Source organism: Papio anubis, chromosome 5, assembly GCF_008728515.1.
Source record: "Papio anubis isolate 15944 chromosome 5, Panubis1.0, whole genome shotgun sequence".
Lineage (NCBI taxonomy): Eukaryota > Metazoa > Chordata > Mammalia > Primates > Cercopithecidae > Papio > Papio anubis.
The window spans coordinates 61,163,478-61,183,940 of NC_044980.1; positions in this window are offsets into that span (position 1 = coordinate 61,163,478).

A 20,463-nucleotide genomic window follows, 5' to 3' on the forward strand; every position below is an offset into this window, starting at 1 on the left:
TGAAGAACAGTGACTCACCCACAGTTACATGGCATCCAGTACCAAAGCTAATTAGAAGTTAGGTCTCCAAGCAGTTCCTTCCTTTCCTTACCAAAAATTCCTCGTGTTTTCAGAAACTGGAGTTTAAAACAAAGCAAAACAAAAAATGCTGTGATAGAGAATAATGACGCCCCTTTGTGAAATGGAATCTGTATTTGCATGCCAGCATGTTTGTTTGGGATTAATAAAAGAACAAAGGAAGACTGAGGCAGGCTGTAATATTATTTAAATCATCCTAATAACAATAATGGCTAACATTTATTCAGCATGTACAATAAGTCACACATTGTGGCAAGAGCTTTCCATATTTTATTTCATTTTGACCCCCACCACCCTCACAACAACCCTATTATTCATTTAAAAGACCTATAGTAGTGCTGACCATGCACTTGATAAATAAAGAAGAATACAGATGTGACAGGGATAATATTTTCCAAATATTAAGCCAGTGCATTGGAATTTTTCTCCTCTATAGTCCCTGGTAGCCATTTTCTCCCTTATTTTGTCCCTGGGAAAGGGGCAGGATTGTTTGATGTGACACAGGAAAGTCAAGGATAGAAAGAAAGAGGAAGAGGAAATTCTTTTCTCTCCATCCCCGGGGGCTGTGGGAAGAAGAAGGAGATCATATGGGAGAACAAAGTGATAGAAACATGAGGCCTCTGACTGTCTTCCTCTGGCTGGAGTCCAGGGGGATGTGTGAATGTGTGTTTGTGGTGGGACGAAGGAACACTGTTAGCTGAGGTAAAACTTGAAATCAGAGGGGAACCTGGTGAAACATCCTGTTTGGGACTCAGGGTGAAAACTGCCTTGCTGAATGAATGACAACCTGAGCAGCCAGGCTGTAAGGCGGAGAGAATGACTGGACCCTGAATGACATGAAACAGGTCAGCAGTGATGACTGAATAGCTCCCTACTGTTCATGCCTTTGTCTTCCTAAGTAACAGAATCCCAATTTGGGGGTAATCACTGACTCAGTTAAAAGACTACATTTCCCAGTCACCATTGCAGCTGGAGTGGCCATAGAAGTAAGTTACGGACAATGGAATGTAAACAAAATTTGAGTGGAATTTCTGGGAAGGCCTTTAAAAGGAAGCCAGCCTGGTAGGGAGATCCTTCCCATCCTTATTTCTATTATGTCCTATAAATTTCTATTGCATTATGCCCACAAAACCAGACATAATGGCTGGAGCGACAGCTGCCATCTTGTCCTACGAGTTGATCTTGAGGACAGAAACATGTACAACAAAGCAAACAAAGAGAAAGCCTGGCTCCATGAGGGCTTCATGGACCCACCACACAAACCCTGGATTATCACCCTCTAGATTTTTTAAAGTAAGAGACTTAAGCCTCATGCTTTAACCCGTCACTATTTTATTTTCTTGTTAGGTAGAGCTGAATGTGATCCTAAGAGATAGAGTCTCCTTCGTGTTAGGCTGAAGAGATTGTGGAGCAGGTGGGCACGTGGAGGTAAGTTCACAGTGATTGAGGTGAAGTGAAACTGCAGCTAAGGGCTGAGAGGCTGGCTGCTTACTCTGGGGATTGAATGGGAGCCACAGCAGATTCTAGGAATTCACAGTTCCAGCAAGGGCCCGACTGAGGCCAAGTCCGCAGAGAAGGCTCACCAGGCTCTGATTTAGCCAAGGGAATGGACAACATTAGAGACAGACACCACCATTGAATAGTAGTGGCCACCCTGCACCCAGGTGAAGAAGGGGGATCAGACGAGTCAGTAGACAGCACAAGGGTAAACCCGGGTGGATCATATTTCCCCAGAAAGCTCCTCAAAGGCCAGCTGTTACCATGAGAAGGAGAAACAGGAGGGAGAGAAATGGTGAAAGATTTGGTGTTAATCTGAGAGAAACTGAATTAACTAAAGAAACTGCTATAAATGTTGGACTGGGCTTATTCTCACTAGATTGGATTAAATTTGTTTTCTTCCCCTACTATCCAGTTGGCAGTGAAGGGTATGAAAAGGATCAGTTCAGACACAGAAAAAACAAATACTAGATACATTTGTTTTGCAGATCTGAGCATGGTGCCTAAATTGGCTTCACCATGACAAAGGTATTTTTGCCTCCATTTCACAGACGAGGAAACGGAAACCTGGAGTTCGGTAAATTTAAAGTCACACAGCTATTAATCATGCCCATACTTAGTATTCCTATGTTTAACAACTTTTAGGTATGGGGGCCCAACCTGCTTCAGTCCAAGAGAAGAAGGATTGAATAGTTTGCACAGCCAGAGTTTACTTGCTTTGTGTGTTCAGTGTTGGGTAGTGGATTGAATTAGAATTCATTTTCAGTGCCTCTCCAAATTCTAAACTCCTTTCTGCTAGATTATGCAGTATTTAGGAACTCAGTGATCTTGATCTTACTCCAAAATATATCAGCATATGGATATAAACCTATCATTCTTGTCCACTGAGATTGTCAACATATACCTGATTTTTTAAATGCAAGTCAAAAGCCTATAGATCGGCTCCATACATAAAGCAGCAAAACTGAGTCTAATAGATTTAAGGGGTACTGATTTATCAGGGTATAGCTAAAAGGAAGTGAGAATGGCAAATCCTAAAACATTGGCCTTGGGTCCTTGAGCAAGTCCCCAGAGCTATGTTTTTCATATTTCATGCATTTATTCATTCATCAAAATGTTTTTTGTCTCCAATAAGCCAGGCACAGATTGAGTGGGGAAGAAAATAACTAGGAATCGCTGGGTAGAGGCTGATGTCTCCATGCTCTATTATCTTTTTATCATTTCTGCAACCTTTCCTACCTCAAATATTCCAATTATTCCAGAAAATTATATTCAAGCCCTCAAAATAGAGAATATCTAAAACACAAACATGTTGTAAATTAAATGCCTAAGAGAAAAGGTGTGAGAAATGAATACGTAACACCACCCAAAGGGAGGATTGCTCTCACTTAAATTCTAGACTTCAGTTTTACAAGTTATCAGTAATACCTGTATTTATGATTTATATACTTGATTTGTGTATTTATAATTATGATTTATGTATATTTATCTATAAAATGTTAAATTATTAATAGTATGCCCTTTGACCTAACAATCCCAATCCTAGGAATTCTTTTTTTTTTTTTTTTTTTTGGCGATAGAGTCTTGCTCTGTTTCCCAGGCTGGAATGCAGTGGCACGACCTTGGCTCACTGCAACCTCTACCTCCCAGGTTCAAGTGATTGTCCTGCCTCAGCACCCCGAGTAGCTGTGATTACAGGATTGTGCCACCACATCTGGCTAACTTTTGTACTTTTAGTGGAGATGGGGTTTCATGATTGGTCAGGCTATTGCTGGTTTCAAACTCCTGACCTTGTGATCCATCTGCCTCAGCCTCCCAAAGTGCTGGGATTACAGGAGGAATTTATATTTCATTACTATTATTATTATTATACTTTAAGTTCTGGGGTACATGTGCAGAACGTGTGGTTTGTTACATAGCTATACATGTGCCATGGTGGTTTGCTGCACCCATCAACCTGTCATTTACATTAGGTATTTCTCCTAATGCTATCCCTCCCCTAGCCCCCAACCCCTGACAGGCCCTGATGTGTGATGTTCCCCTCCCTGTGTTCATGTGTTCTCATTGTTCAACTCCCACTTATAAGTGAGAACATGTGGTGTTTGGTTTTCTTTTCCTGTGTTAGTTTGCTAAGAATGATGGTTTCCAGCTTCATCCATGTCCCTGCAAAGGACATGAACTCATCCTTTTTATGGCTACATAGTATTCCATGGTGTATATGTGCCACATTTTCTTTATCCAGTCTATCATTGATGGGAATTTGGGTTGGTTCCAAGTCTTTGCTATGGTGAACAGTGCCACAATAAACATACGTGTGCATGTGTCTTTGTAGTAGAATGATCTATAATCCTTTGGGTATACACCCAGTAATGGGATTGCTGAGTCAAATGTTATTTCTAGTTCTAGATGCTTGAGGAATCGCCATACTGTCTTCCACAATGGTTGAACTAATTTGCACTCCCACCAACAGTGTAAAAGCATCCCTATTTCTCCACATCCTCTCCAACACCTGTTGTTTCCTGACTTTTTAGTGATTGCCATTCTAACTGGTGTGAGATAGTATCTCATTGTGGTTTTGATTTGCATTTCTCTGATGACCAGTGATGATGAGCATTTTTTCATCTGTCTGTTGGCTGCACAAATGTCTTCTTTTGAGAAGTGTCTGTTCATATCCTTCATCCACTTTTTGATGAGGTTGTTTTTTCTTGTAAATTTGTTTAAGTTCTTTGTAGAATCTGGATATTAGCCATATGTCAGATGGATAGATTGCAAAAATTTTCTCCCATTCTGTAGGTTGCCTGTTCACTCTTGTCGATAGTTTCTTTTGCTGTGCAGAAGCTCTTTAGTTTAATTAGATCCCATTTGTCAATTTTTGCTTTTGTTGCCATTGCTTTTGGTGTATTAGTCATGAAGTCTTTGCCCATGTCTATTTCCTGAATGGTATTGTCTATGTTTTCTTCTAGGACTTTTATGGTTTTAGGTCTAACATTTAAGTCTTCAATCCATCTTGAGTTGATTTTTGTATAAGGTGTAAGGAAGGGATCCAGTTTCAGCTTTCTGCATATGGCTAGCCAATTTTACCAACACCGTTTATTAAATAAGGGAATCCTTTCCCCATTTCTTGTTTTTGTCAGGTTTGTCAAAGATCAGATGGTTGTAGATGTGTGATGTTATTTCTGAGGCCTCTGTTCTGTTCTATTGGTCTATATATATGTTTCAGTACCAGTGCCATGCTATTTTTGTTACTGTAGCCTTGTCGTATAGTTTGAAGTTAGGTAGTGTGATGCCTCTAGCTTTGTTCTTTTTGCTTAGGATTGTCTTACCTATACAGGCTCTTTTTTGGTTCCACATGAAATTTAAAGTAATTTTTTTCCAATTCTGTGAAGAAAGTCAATGGTTGCTTGATAGGGATAGCATTGAATCTATAAATTACTTTGGGCAGTATGGCCATTTTCACGATATTGATTCTTCCTATCCATGAGCATGGAGTGTTTTTCCATTTGTTTGTGTCCTCTCTTATTTCCTTGAGCAGTGGCTTGTAGTTCTCTTTAAAGAGGTCCTTAACATTGTTGTATTCCTAGGTATTTTATTCTCTTTGTAGCAATTGTGAATAGGAGTTCACTCATGATTTGGCTGTCTGTCTGTTATTGGTGTATAGGAATTCTTGTGATTTTTGCACATTGATTTTGTATCCTGACAGTTTGCTGAAGTTGCTTATCAGCTTAAGGAGATTTTGGGCTGAGATGATGGGGTTTTCTAAATATACAATTATGTCATCTGCAAACAGAGACAATTTGACTTCCTCTTTTCCTAATTGAATACCTTTTACTTCTTTCTCTTGCCTGATTGCCCTGGCCAGAACTTCCAATACTATGTGGAATAGGAATGGTGAAAGAGGGCATCCTTGTCTTGTGCTAGTTTTCAAAGGGAACACTTCTAGTTTTTGCCCATTCAGTATGATATTGGTTGTGGGTTTGTGCTAAATAGCTCTTATTATTTTGAGATATGTTCCATCAACACCTAGTTTATTGAGAGGTTTTAGCATGAGGGGCTGTTGAATTTGTTGAAGGCCTTTTCTGCATCTATTGAGATAATCATGGTTTTTGTCATTGGTTTTGTTTATGTGATGGGTTGCATTTATTGATTTGCATATGTTGAACCAACCTTGCATCTCGGGGATGAAGCCAACTTGATCCTAGTGGATAAGCTTTCTGATATGCTGCCGGATTTGGTTTGCCAGTATTTTATTGAGGATTTTCGCATCAGTGTTCATCAGGGATATTGGCCTGAAATTTTCTTTTATTGTTGTGTATCTGCCAGGTTTTGGTATTAGGATGATGCTGGCACCATAAAATGAGTTAGGGAGGATTCCCTTTTTTTCCATTGTTTGGAATAATTTCAGAAGGAATGGGACCAGCTCCTCTTTGTACCTCTGGTAGAATTCAGCTGTAAATTCATCTGGTCCTGGACTTTTTTTTGGTTGGTAGGCTATTAATTACTGCCTCAATTTCAGATCTTGTTATTGGTCTATTCAGGGATTTGATTTCTTCCTAGTTTAGTCTTGGGAGGACATATGTGTCCAGGAGTATATCCATTTCTTCTAGATTTTCTAGTTTATTTGCATAGAGGTATTTATAGTATTCTCTGATGGTAGTTTGTATTTCTGTAGGATTGGTGGTGATATCTGCTTTATCATTTTTTATTGCATCTGTTTGATTCTTCTCTCTTTTCTTCTTTATTAGTCTTGCTAGTGGTCTCTTTTGTTGATCTTTTCAAGAAAACAACTCCTGGAATCATTGAGTTTTTGGAGGGTTTTTCATGTCCCTATCTCCTTCAGTTCTGCTCTGATCTCAGTTATTTCTCGTCTTCTACTAGCTTTTGAATTTGTTTGCTCTTGCTTCTCTAGTTCTTTTAATTGTGATGTTAGGGTGTTGATTTTCGATCTTTCCTGCTTTCTCTTGTGGGCATTTAGTGCTGTAAATTTCCCTTTACACACTGCTTTAAATGTGTCCCAGAGATTCTGGTACATGTGTCTTTGTTTCTCATTGTTTCCAAAGAACATCTTTATTTCTGCCTTAATTTTGTTATTTACCCAGTAGTCATTCCGGAGCAGGTTGTTCAGTTTTCATGTAGTTGTGAGGTTTGGGGTGAGTTTCTTAATCCTGAGTTCTAATTTGATTGCACTGTGATCTGAGAGACTGTTTGTTGTGATTTCCATTCTTTTGCATTTACTGAGGAGTGTTTTACTTCCAATTATGGGGTCAATTTCAGAATAAGTGTGATGTATTGCTGAGAAGAATGTATATTCTGCTGATTTGGGGTGGAGAGTTCTGTGGATGTCTGTTAGGTCCACTTGGTCTAGAGCTGAGTTCAAGTCCTAGATATCCTTGTTAATTATCTCTCTTGTTGATCTGTCTAATATTGACAGTGGGGTGTTAAATTCTCCCACTATTATTGCTTGGGAGTCTAAGTCTCTTTGTAGGTCTCTAAGAACTTGCTTTATGAATCTGGGCACTCCTGTATTGGGTGCATATATATTTAAGATACTTAGATACTTAGCCCTTCTTGTTGCATTGATCCCTTTACCATTATGTAATGGCCTTCTTTGTCTCTTTTGATCTTTGTTGGTCTCTGTTTTATCAAAGACTAGGATTGCAGCCCCTGCTTTTTTTTTTTCTTTCCATTTGCTTGGTAAATCTTCCTTCATCCTTCTATTTTGAGCCTATGTGTGTCTTTGCACGTGAGATGGGTCCCCTGAATACAGCACACCCATGGGTCTTGACTCTTTATCCAATTTGCCAGTCTGTGTCCTTTAACTGGGGCATTTAGCCCACTTACATTTAAGGTTAATATTGTTATGTGTGAATCTGATCCTGTCATTATGCTACTAGCTGGTTATTTTGCCCATTATTTGATGCACTTTCTTATAGTATCAAGGGTCTTTACAATTTGGTATGTTTTTGCAGTGGCTGGTACCAGTTGTTCCTTCCCCTGTTTAGTGCTTCCTTCAGGAGCTCTTGTAAGTCTGGCCTGGTGGTGACAAAATCTCTCAGCATTTGCTTGTCTGTAAAGGATTTTATTTCTCCTTTGTTCATGAAGTTTAGTTTGGCTGGATATGAAATTCTGGGTTGAAAATTCTTTTCCTTAAGAATGTTGAATATTGGCCCCCACTCTCTTTTGGCTTCTAGGGTTTCTGCTGAGAGATCCACTGTTCGTCTGATGGGCTTCCCTTTGTGGGTAACCCGACCTTTCTCTCTGGCTGCCCTTAACATTTTTTCCTTCATTTCAACTTTGATGAATCTGACAATTACGTGTCTTGGGGTTGTTCTTCTTGAGGAATATGTTTGTGGTGTTCCCTGTATTTCCTGAATTTGAATGTTGGCCTGCCTTGCTAGGTTGGGGAAGTTCTCCTGGATAATATAGTGAACAGGGTTTTCCAGCTTGGTTCCATTCTCCCCGTCACTTTCAGGTACACCAATCAAACATAGATTTGGTCTTTTCACATAGACCTATATTTCCTGGAGGCTTTGTTCATTTCTTTTTACTCTTTGTTCTCTAATCTTGTCTTCTCACTTTATTTCATTGAATTGATCTTTAATCTCTGATACCCTTTCTTCTGCTTGATCGATTTGGCTACTGATTCTTGTGTATGCTTCACGAAGTTCTTGTGCTGTGTTTTTCAGCTCTATCAGTTCATTTATGTTCTTCTCTAACCTGGTTATTCTGGTTAGCAATTCCTCTAACCTTTTTTCAGGTTCTCAGCTTCTTTGCATTGGGTTAGAACATGCTCCTTTAGCTGGGAGGAGTTTGTTATTATCCACCTTGTGAAGCCGACTACTGTCAATTTGTCAAACTCATTCTCCATCCAGTTTTGTTCCCTTGCTGGCAAGGAGTTGTGATCCTTTGGAGGAGGAGAGGCATTCTAGTTTTTGGAATTTTCAGCCTTTTTGCTCTGGTTTCTCCCCATCTTCTTGGATTTATCTGCCTTGGTCTTTGATGTTGGTGACCTTCAGATGGTGTCTCTGAGAGGGTGTTCTTTTTGATGATGTTGATACTATTCCTTTCTGTTTATTAGTTTTTCTTGTAACAGTCAGGCCCCTCTGCCACAGGTCTGCTGGAGTTTGCTGGAGATCCACTCCAGCCCCTGTTTGCCTGGGTATCACCAGTGGTGGCTGCAGAACAGGAAAGATTGCTGCCTTTTCCTTCCTCTGGAAGCTTTGTCCCAGAAGGGTACCTGCCAGATGCCAGCGAGAGCTCTCCTGTATGAGGTGTCTGTTGGCCCCTATTGGGAGGCGTCTCCCAGTCAGGATATACGGGAGTCAGGGACCTACTTGAGGAGGCAGCCTGTCCCTTATCAGAGCTCAAATGCTGTGCTGGAAGGTCCACTGCTCTCTTCAGAGCTGTCAGGCAGGGTCGTTTAAGTCTGCTGAAGCTGCACCCACAGCTGCCCCTTCCCCCAGGTGCTCCATCCCAGGGAGATGGGAGTTTTATCTATAAGTCCCTTACTGCGGCTGCTGCCTTTTTTTCAGAGATGCCCTGCCCAGAGAGGAGGAATTTAGAGAGAAAGTCTGCCTTGCTGAGCTGCGGTGGGCTCCGCCCAGTTTGAACTTCCCTGTGGCTTTGTTTACACTGTGAGGGTAAAACCACCTACTCAACCCTCAGCAATGGCGGACGCCCCTCCCCCGACCAAGCTGGAGCATCCCAGGTCAACCTCAGACTGCTGTGCTAGCAGTGAGAATTTCAAGCCAGTGGATCTTAGCTTGGTGGGCTCTGCGGGGTGGGACCCACTGAGCTAGACACCAGAGGGAATCTCCTGGTCTGCTGGGAATACTGTGGGAAAAGCACAGTATCAATAAGACTGAAGTGGAACTAGAGATCGACTTTTACAGATCTTACATGGAACTATTTTCTCACTTTGTTAAGTGAGAAAATTCAAGGTTCTTCCGTATGTCAATATGATGCTATTATTTGATAATAGCCCATGAGGAGAGAAAATTTATAAAGGAAACAAAAAAAAAAGAAAGAAGTGTTTATTTCTTGTTATTAAAAAGCACTTGCCAGATGAAAAACCCTGAATTTGTGCCGTATGCCCTGAATGTGAGTCTAAAAGGCAAATTGGTTCCTTATATTAATATAGATCTCTACAGTCAGCTAAATGTTTTAATGCTTATGATGTGACTGAGATAAGCAGGGGCATAAATCAGGAGTCAGACTGCCTGTGGGTTCCCGCCAGGTACTGTCCTTGCTTTTTCTCTGGGTGAAGCAGGAAGGAGTGTTAGGAAAGCAGAAGAGAGTTCAGAAGAATCTGGTGGAAACGAAGCAGGGAAGGGCAGTAGACAGCATGAGACAAGGGCGCTACACACCTTTGTCTCTCCATCTGATCTGTCTGGTCTCTCTATCTGATCTTCTCTCAACAGGAACACCTCCCAGTCTGGAGATGCTGCCCCATGGCCCATATTTGGAGCTGATGCGCTGAAGGATAGAGAGGAAGAGAAAGCTGTAGTTCCTCACCAGAGCCAAGCAGCCCGTCTGAGAGGGCTAGTCAATCAGGCATCCCCACAGCCTGTCCCACCAACTTTATGTGCCTGGCATTTAGGATTCATTAATCATTCAGTGGGACAGATTCATCGTGGCCAAACAGCTCTGTGTCACCATTTCCCTTGTGAATAGAATGTGAACATAATTAAATATTTGCAAAAGGTGAGCGACAGATGGGCTGTTTAGAACAGCCTCATTTATGGTCATTAAATCGGACTTTTTGAGACAGAGCACCTGGAATGGTGACGGTCTCCTTCCGGGAAGGAATTGTAAACCCCACACTATCTGGTGTCCGGTTCCACGAGCTTTCCCAGAATCCCAAGCGACTTTCCTACAGTCTGCCACCCAGGTCCCCAGGTCTCCCCTCCCTAACCCAGATACCACTATGGATCCTGCTTTCTTTCTCTCCCTGTCTCAGTACACGGGGACTCATCCAATACCGCTCAGGTCCTTCACTGCAGAGGAGCAGTTTTCAGCTCTTAGAGAGCAGACAGTGGAGGGATATGGGCCCTTACCTCTGGTGGCATGATGCATAGTCACCTCTGCTTTAGCTTCGCCCGTTCCTGAATCTTCTTCCTTTCCTAAGTGTGCTTGGGAGTGAGGTACTAAACTACAAATATTGGTATACAGCTCATTTGTGGAAGTAATAAACAGCTCTCATGAGAAGGCTGATATGCATTAGGCTCTGCAGGCATGGAGATGTCCCAGAGTCCTGGAATCTGCATGTCTGAACTGCAAGGGCTGATGGAGGCCTAACTCCTCCTTTGGCATGTTTGGGTCCCAAGTTCAAGGGTTGTGAAGTGCTGTCTAAGGATGCACAGCTGGTCCTCAACACAGCTGCTCTGGAAGCCAGTTTGTTCAATTTCAGAGGTGTGTTTAGACACAGTGATTTGATATGTGGGTGGAGTGGGAGGAGGTTAGTTTTCCAAGGAAAAGGGGAGGGTCTACTCTGTGGTTTCTTTTAGTCTATGGTAACATTAGAGCCCTGCAGGAGTCAGGCCCAAGGACATTAAATTCCTGCGTTAAACTCTGAAGGCTCATGCATTCCTTCACACTCTCATCCTAAGGTGCCCAGTCTCCTCTAGAGCTTCAGCCACAGATGCTCCTGTGCCACCCTCCCTGCTTCCCTCACGCATCCAGTCATCCCTCCTGAAGGCCCAGGGCCTCTTTCTCTTCGAAGTCCTCCCAGCAGCCCCCCCAGCTTCCACCACTCCTGAGGAGTTTTTTTTTTTTTTTTTTTTTTTTTTTTTAATGGAATACTGCTCTGTTGCCCAGGCTAGAGTGCAGTGGGGCAATCTTGGCTCACCGCAACCTCCGCCTCCTGGGATCAAGCGATTCTCCTGCCTCAGCCTCCCAGGTAGCTGGGATTACAGGCGTGTGCCACCACACTGAGCTAATTTTTGTATTTTTAGTCGAGACAGGGTTTCGCCATGTTGGCCAGGCTGGTTTCGAACTCCTGACCTCAGGTGATCCGTTCACCTCGGCCTCCCAAAGTGCTGGGATTACAGGCGTGAGCCACTGAGGAGGTTTTTATACTCTGATGGAGGTGTTGGTAGATTCCGCATGTCTATCCTCTCCTGAACCTGCTTTGAGGAACTTGCGAGCCATATTTGAAAAGGACAATGAAGGCTGGTGAGGCACAAGTACCACGAGCTTCATAGGGGCCTCATGGGGCCTAGAATCCCTGCAAATTTGACCTCCTGCTCCATGGCACATGCTTTTCCTCAGGCTCCAGCAGAGGAAAAGTCATGTGGGTCAGACCCTGCAGCAGGTGGCTCAGGGGAAAGCTTGAGTGGAAACAGGCCGGCTCATGCTCCCATTCTCTTCTTGATTTGCTTCTTTTCTTCGTTGTCCATCTCTGACTTGCAGCCTTTAGCTCCAAGCTGCTTTCTGCTGCACCATCCAGGAGTGTGGCATTAGAGGAGATGGGCTACTGGGAGGTCTAAAGTTCCTACTTCTGCCGCTATCAAGTATAGGCCAAAATATTGAGGAAAAACATAGAATAAGATGAGAGATTTTGGTGAGATGTGGGAAAGAACCTCTTAATCATTCTGGTACCTACAGCCATCAGCACACTCAGAATTTTTGAAACTCTACCCAGAAAGCCTTAAGGATGGCACATGAGGAATCTGTATCATTTAGTTTAGGTGTGATTCTGTTCTGAGGTGGAAGGATATACGAGAGCTGTGTTTTCCAAACATGGTATTGTATGCATCCAGTGAATCATATATGTATTAGTCTGTTCTCACACTGCTGATAAATACATACCTGAGACTGGATAACTTACAAAGAAAAAAAGGTTTAATGGACTCACAGTTCCACGTGGCTGGAGAGGCCTCACAATCATGGTGGAAGGCAAAAGGCATGGCTTACATGGCGGCAGGTGAGAGCCAGTGAGAACCAAGTGAAAGGGGAAACCCCTTCTAAAACCATCAGATCTCGTGAGACTTATTCACTACCATGAGAACAGTATGGGGGGAGTTGCCGCCATGATGCAATTATCTCTCACCTCACCCTTCCCATAACACATGGGAATTACGGGAGCTACAATTTAAGATGAGACATGGGTGGGGACACAGCCAAACCATATCAATATACAAAATGTTAGATGGTATGTGGATCAACATTGCTTATTTTAATAGTAAATATCCTAATTTTAATTAATCAAATAAATATCCTAATTTTAATATGCATTAGAAAAAAGTATAACTAGCACAACTAAATTCTAATTTTATGGTTATTATAACCTAGGATGAGGCTAAAGAAAGGTGATTCAATATATAGTTGATTTAGGAAAAAATATTAAATGAATAGAATTATAGGCATGATGCAGGAATGGCAAAAACCACAGAGGTGGCACACAGAGGGCAGAAGCCAGGGAAATGGTGGACTCCGTGACAGAGCTCCCACCCTGGTTTCTCACTGCCACAATCTTTGTAAGAGTCTCAGCATCATTTAGATACTGAAGGTCTCCTTCTTTCACCCACTGTCAGTGTTTAAGGCATCGTGACAAGAGAGATTTCTCCTGGCTAATGTGAATTTCAGGTGTTTGGTGAGGAGGCCCCTCAGCCCGACCTGGGTAATGAAGAGCTCTTCTCCCTGGCAGCGGAGGCTGCTCATCATCCGCCATGCAGTGTTGGGTGCATGCCCACTGATGAAGATAGAATGACCAGGCCTGCAGCATTATTAATGCCAGCATCGAATCTTTGAGCATCTGTAAGTGAAACAGTGACATGCCCTTCACTTAAGCCCAGGAGGACAATGAAAGCTAGTGTGCAGCTTGGATGGGAGCCAGAATCAGGCCTGTTGTCAGAGTAAAGAAATTCATTAAAGAAGATCTCATAGCAAGGGCTGAAGAAAGGAAAAAAAGAGGGGGTGGGTGCTGATGGAGAAGCAGCACATTAAAACTTTGTCCCTTGCGATAGGATGCACAAATGTCCCTGCCGCTTGAGGAGATTTATGACACAGAGGCCTGGGAGGGATTTGTGAATGCTGCTGATTACCTAGCCACACATCTGTCAGCCCTCCTACTCCCAAGTCATAGGCCCATTTGCCTTCTAGAATCAGAAGAAAGGGCTATCATGACATCTCTGTACAGACAGTAAGATGGTAGAATTCCCATCAGGAGGGTGTGCACCCAACAAAGAATGAAGGCATCTCAAGTCCAGTACAGATAGTAAAATGATAGTTTGGGATCCAGACATTAGTATGCCTGGTACAAGTTTGCAAACTTAAAGGGACAAGGCAAGTCACATAACTTGACGTGTGCCAGGAGTACAGGTGATAGGAAGTGCCAGAGATCATGCCACCCACCTGGAGGGCTCGTGCCCCATTTAAAGGGGCAGCTACTGCTTAGCACCAGCCAATTGTTTCAATAAGGGAATTCAGGCCCTTGTTCCTAGACCTCCTGAGGTTTCAGGAAAAGCTAGACATAGGTGTTTTTAAAATATATAAAATCTTCCAATTTGAAAACATTTAATTTACAGTTTAATTTTTTTTTTGAAATCTTAAAAAAAAAGAGAAAATACTAGGTGGATCAAACAAAACACATCCATGGACTGAATTTGGCCTGTGGCCCTCTGTGATAGGCAGAATAATGGTCACCCGAAGATGGCCATGTCCTAATCCTCAGGATCTGTGGATATGTTATGTTACACGGCAAAGGAAAATTAAGGTTATAGATGGAATTCAGTTGCTAGCCAGCTGACCTTGAGATGGAGAGTTCCCTGGATCACACAGGTGGGCCCCATGTAATCACAAGGATCCTTCAAGTGGATGAGAGAGACAGAAGAATCAGAGATAAAGTGAGTTGATGTGAAGAAGATGCAGTGCAACATTGCTGGCTTTGAAGATGGAAGGGGACCGTGAGCCAAGGAATGCAGGAAGCACTGGAAGCTGGCAAGGGCAGGGAAACAGATTCTCCCCTCCAGCCTCCAGAGAAGATCACAGCCCTGTTGACATGTTGATTTTAGCCCAGGAAAACCTGTTTTGGGCTTTTCCACTACAGAACTATAAGGTGATGAGTTTGTGTTGTTTAAGTCACCAAATTTGCATGAATTTGTTATGGCAGCAATAGGAAACTAGTACAGTCTCTATTTTCAAACTCTAATCTAGAGATTGAGAGGGGGAATGGTAAATACAGTAAAAACAGAGGAATACTGTAAAACTCTATTTATCTTTTCTATTAATGAGGGATAAATGGAGAGGATAAATGCTAGGCTTGGCAGCTTAAGTTCCTTAGTGGCCATTTTGAATAAAAAATACCTGCCCAGTTAAGCAGATGCATCTGAACTTTTAACTATGAGACACCAAGGCCAATACCAGGGGCAGTTTTTGGATCAATGGCTCAGAGGATCTCTAAGTTAATAGTACCCAGTTTACAGTGGCAGAGATCCTTAGTGTTTACCACTATCTGTGAGATGTGCTGCATTTCTCTGCCTCTCCTGTGGTTGGGTTGGGGCCATATGGCCAAAGGGGTGTGGGCAAAAGTGACATAGGCTACTTTGAGGCCTGGTCCTTCAATTATCCCATATGATTTTCTCACTCTTTCCCCTCCATGGTCACCCTGGAGGCCTTGTATTCCAGATGATTAAGCTACAAGATAGAGGAGGGCTGTCCCACCTGTGCCATGAGGAAGAAATATACTTTTGTTTTGTTGAACCACTAAGATTCTGGGACTGTCTGTGGCAACATTATTTACTCATTAGTTACTGAGTGTACAAAATGAACAAAACAAGATGGTAGAGTGGATGTGGAGAGACAAGGGAGTTGAAAACCCAGGAGAGATGTGTAAAATGGTTCAGAGTAGGACTATGTTTTGCCAAGTGTGATCCGTAAACCTCTAATGAACACTGAACACAGGTAGGTGGCAAACAGAGCATTAAAAAAAGTGCATAGCATGCATTTATTTGACTATGTGTTAGAAAATATTTTATCCAGTCTATATATCCACCCTGTAATTTCATAGATATTTTTTGCCTAGGAGTCAACTAGGAGTTTTATATTTTAGATAAAAAAATTATTAAATAAAAATATACAAGTGGTATATAGGTATGGAAGAAAAATGTGAAGGTGGCATTTGAATAACTGAAATTTGGGGACGATGGAAGTAGGCATAGGAAAATAAAGGTGGGTTGCAGTATATCACTGGACAGAAAAGACAGCCACCATGGCTTTTGCTATAGGTCAAACACATTTTTGAGCTCTAAAATTCTAGGACTTAAAGGAGACCTAAAACTACCAGCTCCTTGTTGCCTTTAAAATCATGTCCAACTTCTTACGCCTGGCATTCAAGACATTCTAGATATCTGAAATCTAACAATAGCTTGATTTGCCAGTTTAATTTCTACTCATCTGTGTACATGATTTTACCACCGAATTCTACCCAACTTGTAAGGCACAGCTCAAATCCCATTTCCTCCATGAAGCTTTATGCTATTGCCCCCAAATAAAAGTGATTTCACCCTCTTTAAAAGTCTTAGGGCACCTATTCCTGGTACCACCCAGATATTTGGTCTTTAAGTAGAGTTACTTGGGTAAGCATCTTGCCTTCCCATTTAAATTTTAAGCTCCTGAACAAGATTAATTTCATTAAATTTTTCATACTTCCTGATAATTTTTAGGAACATCAACATATTCGTTGTTACTTTTTGTTGTTAAAACATCTGTTTCTCATGCTTCAGAGCTTTTTAAAACACAAGCCAAGAATTGCTAGATATAGCAGAATTGAGCTCTCCTATGACATAAAGGTAATTTATTAAGCTTTATGTTTGAAGAAATTTCTAGGCTTTAATGAAGATGGCTGTTGGGAATGTCACGAGGTTTGCTGTTCTATAGTTTATTAAAATGGTCAGACTGTTGGTGAAATGTTTTCAGGCAGGGTATTCAAAATAATAGCAACTGCTTGAACAAATAGACCTCAAGTTTAAATAACAGAATTTTATTTCTCACTTATCTAATAGTCAAAGTAAGTCAACTTTCCTTGACTGACTGGAATGTGGTCGTCCAGGAACCAAGGTTCCTTCTGTCTCATGGAAGATAATGGCTTAGCCATTCTCTAAGACCTTGTCATGTGTATCCAGCTGGCAAAGATAAAACAGAATGTCAGGAGATGACAACAGGATTGCAACTCACAGCCCATGGGTGAAAACTAGTTACATGGCCACAGCGAGATGCTATAGGGATAGGAAATGTAATCCCTGGGTGCTTTTTTTTTCATCACAATTTTAAATTGTGCGTGCTCTCTAGTTCATAGTTAAGAATGAGGACAGCCCACCAGCTGTCTTCCAGGTTTACCCACCACTTAATTTGACTTACAAAGAAATGTGGAGGGGTTTGGGAAATAATTGGAGCAATAGAGGAAAACACGGTGGAATAAGATGACCTGAGAACCAGGTGAAACATAAACAAAGCCCACCTGGAGCCTTAAATTGCTCTATTAATATTTTTAGAAGATGAAGAAAGCTCAGGTACTGGAGCGCAGGTATGCTGAGTTCTGGAATGGGAGAAGCACGGAGGGAGTGTGGCTTCTTTAATCTGTGTGTTTCTAAGAAGATTTATTTTGGGATTCCCATCAAGTGGAGGAGTAGAGTTGCCAGGCACTTCCATCTGGACAGCTTGCCAGCATATGCTGCTTCTGTGATTGTAACTACTGGATACGGGAGAGAAGAGCAAATAGCACTGGCACTCAGGTAGAACACTATTTTCTTTCATTGCATTTTCACCTGTTCTTTTATTTGAACTTTAAAATAATTTGGTGTAATAGGGAATGTTACCATTTAACAGATTAGAAAAGTGAGGCATGGAAATGACCCAAGACCTCTCATTAATGTCTGAGTCAGGACTAGACCCTAAATTTCCCAACTCTACGTTCAAGGCCAATTCTATTACAACACAGTCTACTCTCTGGGAAATAGTTGGTTTAGGCAAACATGAGAAATAAGTCAATTCTGTTCTCCAATCTTCCAGATTTTCTCTTCTATATGCTTTTGCTGTCTCAAAGATCAGTTCCTTAGTTTTAGTCAACACTTGCTCTTATTCCTTTGGTTGTGCTAACTTGTCCCTCTCCTATGGCTATTGGCTTTTTTTCCTAGGCTAAATCTAAAGAGATGTGCCTCTATGAGTGGGCCTCCTGTGGGAGGATCTTGGGAGCATGAGGGCCTATTCCAGCACCTGTGAAATGTAATTAGACAACCACATGCTCCATAAAGCCAGTTCTGCCTTCAGCCAGCATTGTCAGAACCATTACTTCTTGCCAAAGTATAAATCGCACAAGTCAAATTTTATAGCTGCGAAGAATTTTAGAAATCAGCCAGTCTAGCCATTTATGTTTTGGCAATAAATATATGAGTACTTGAAAAGACATTCAGTTCCACTAGTGATCAGAACAATGCAATTAAAATGAGAAGATAGTTTTTCCCTGTCAGATTGGCAAAACCAAAAATTTATCCAGTGTTAGAAGGGGTTTGGGAAAATTGGCTTTCTTTTTATGTTGTTTTATGTGTAGATTAGTAAATTGTTTTGGGGGGGGTGGTACTTTGACACATTTCAAAGCAAAAATTTAAATATCGGTGGACATAGCAATTTTACAGCCAAGAATCCCTATACCTATGGAGGTGCATAAAGTTATTTATGTTCATAAATAATTGTGGTTAATTATAATGAAAAAATGGAGAAAACCTAAATGAATTTCAATAGAGGAAGGGTTAAATTAATTATGGAATGTTCATATTGTCATATTGTGAAATTTTGTGAAATTATTGAAAAGAATGAGTTAAAAATGTAAAATGGTACAATTGCTTTGGAAAACACTTGGCAGTTCCTCAAAAAGTTAAAGAGTTACCATATGACTCAGCAGAATATACCCAAGAGTACTGAAACCATATGCCCACAGAAAAACTTGTGCATGAATATTCACACAGCATTATTCATAATAGCCAACAAATAGAAACAACCCAAATGTCCATCAATTGATGAATGAATAAGGAAATGTGGTATATTCATAAAAAGACTTATTATTTAGCCATAAGAATAAGTATTGATGTATGCTACAATGGGGATCAACCTTGAAAATAGTAAAGAAACCAGGAACAAAAGGCCACATATTGTATGATTCTATTTATTTGAAATGTCTAGAAGAGGCAAATCCATAGAGACAAAACATAGATTGATAGGTTCCAGGGACTGGGGAGAGGAAGAGAATGAGGAGTGACTGCTAATTGGTATAGGGTTTCTTTTGATGATGATTAAAATATTCTGGAATTAGATAGTGGTAATGTTTGTACAACTTTGTGAACAATATACTAAAAACTAATGAACTATATACTTTAAAAGGGCAAATTTTATGGTATTTGAATTATATAAATCTCAATAAAAAGAATGAATTAGATTTAGTTATCTGAAATTGAGAGATGTCTCTGGTCTATTGTAGGGTTAAGGAACAAGTTGTGGAACAGTATATAGCCTATTCTTATAACAAAACAAACTATATCAGTCATGATCCAACCAGAAAAATAGAAAACCCTCTAAATACTTAAAACAGAGGAAATTTAATTCAGGGAATTGATTGAAAAGGTAAAATGTACCCTACAAACTTAGGAGATAATATTATCAGAGCCCAGATGCTGAGGTCGCTTATGGTAAGCAGGAACCACGGAGTGTCCTTCCGATGGGAGCTGAAGCCACAGAAAAATTGCAGCTACTACCAGAGATGCCACAACAACCAGTGCGACGGGGAGAAAGATGTTTGGCTTCTCTATTCTTCCCACCCTCCAGTCTTACCCTATCACCCCACCTCTGCCTCCCTGCCACACACACATACACACACACACGTTGGTCATATCTACTTGGAAGCCAGAGGGAAAGAGAACTTGAGAAAGCAGTTCCCAGAATAGAGAAAATGTGGACCAGAGCATGGATATAAAAACAAACAGGCAGTTGCCGTACATGATCAACCCCTTTTGCAACCGGGCATTCATTCTTATTGGCCGAACAAGAGGCATTTGTCATACAAATCAAAATGTTCTCACTCTCTCCCAACAAGGGGAGACCCAAGGTCCCACTAGTTTTCATATCCATTTCAAGCGCATGATTTCAAGTGAAATTATCCTTCCCAAAGGTCTGGATGCTGTTTCTCTTAGTCTAGATGCCTGTTGACATAGCTGTAAAGTTAAATATCACCAACAATCATCATAAAAAAAGGGAAAAGGAAAGTAAAAGGAAATAATTGAATAATATAAACCTAACAAAAATATTTATAGCTGCTAGAGTCCTCATTTCTGTAATTGGTCATGAGACAACAGTTAATTTTTATAACTTCCTCTTTCTGTCACCCATTCTCTGTCACCTTGCCCTCACTCAGCACTCTACCTGGTTGGGGTCCTTGACGTGGTGGGGCAACTGAAAACACAATTCCTAGAGGCTCCAAGTCTTTAGTGGCCATGCCTTTGTTGGATTGTTGTAGTCTTCTATTGATCTTTACTTGGAAGTAATAAGAGGCATCTCAGCGAATCTTCTGGCTCCAGTGATGGCCTCTTTACCTCCATTGTGTAGTAGCAACCCAATTTCCCCCCTGTTAATTTAAATCGACTTCATTTTCTGTGTTTTGGTGCAGTGACATGAGGAAATCCAAATAGCTAGATGGCAGTTTCCCCTTCCACTTCCTGTTGAAGCAGTCCTCACCTGGAGACAACTCCAAGATTCCTGGAGACAACTCCAGGAACAGGAAGTGAATCTCTAAGAGTAGGTATAATAGTTAATGGGGTCAGTTCTCATTCCTTGGTTCCCAGATGCATGTGTTCTAGCTACAGAAGAAAGAGCACCAACGATTTGTTGCAGTTAATAGCATATATT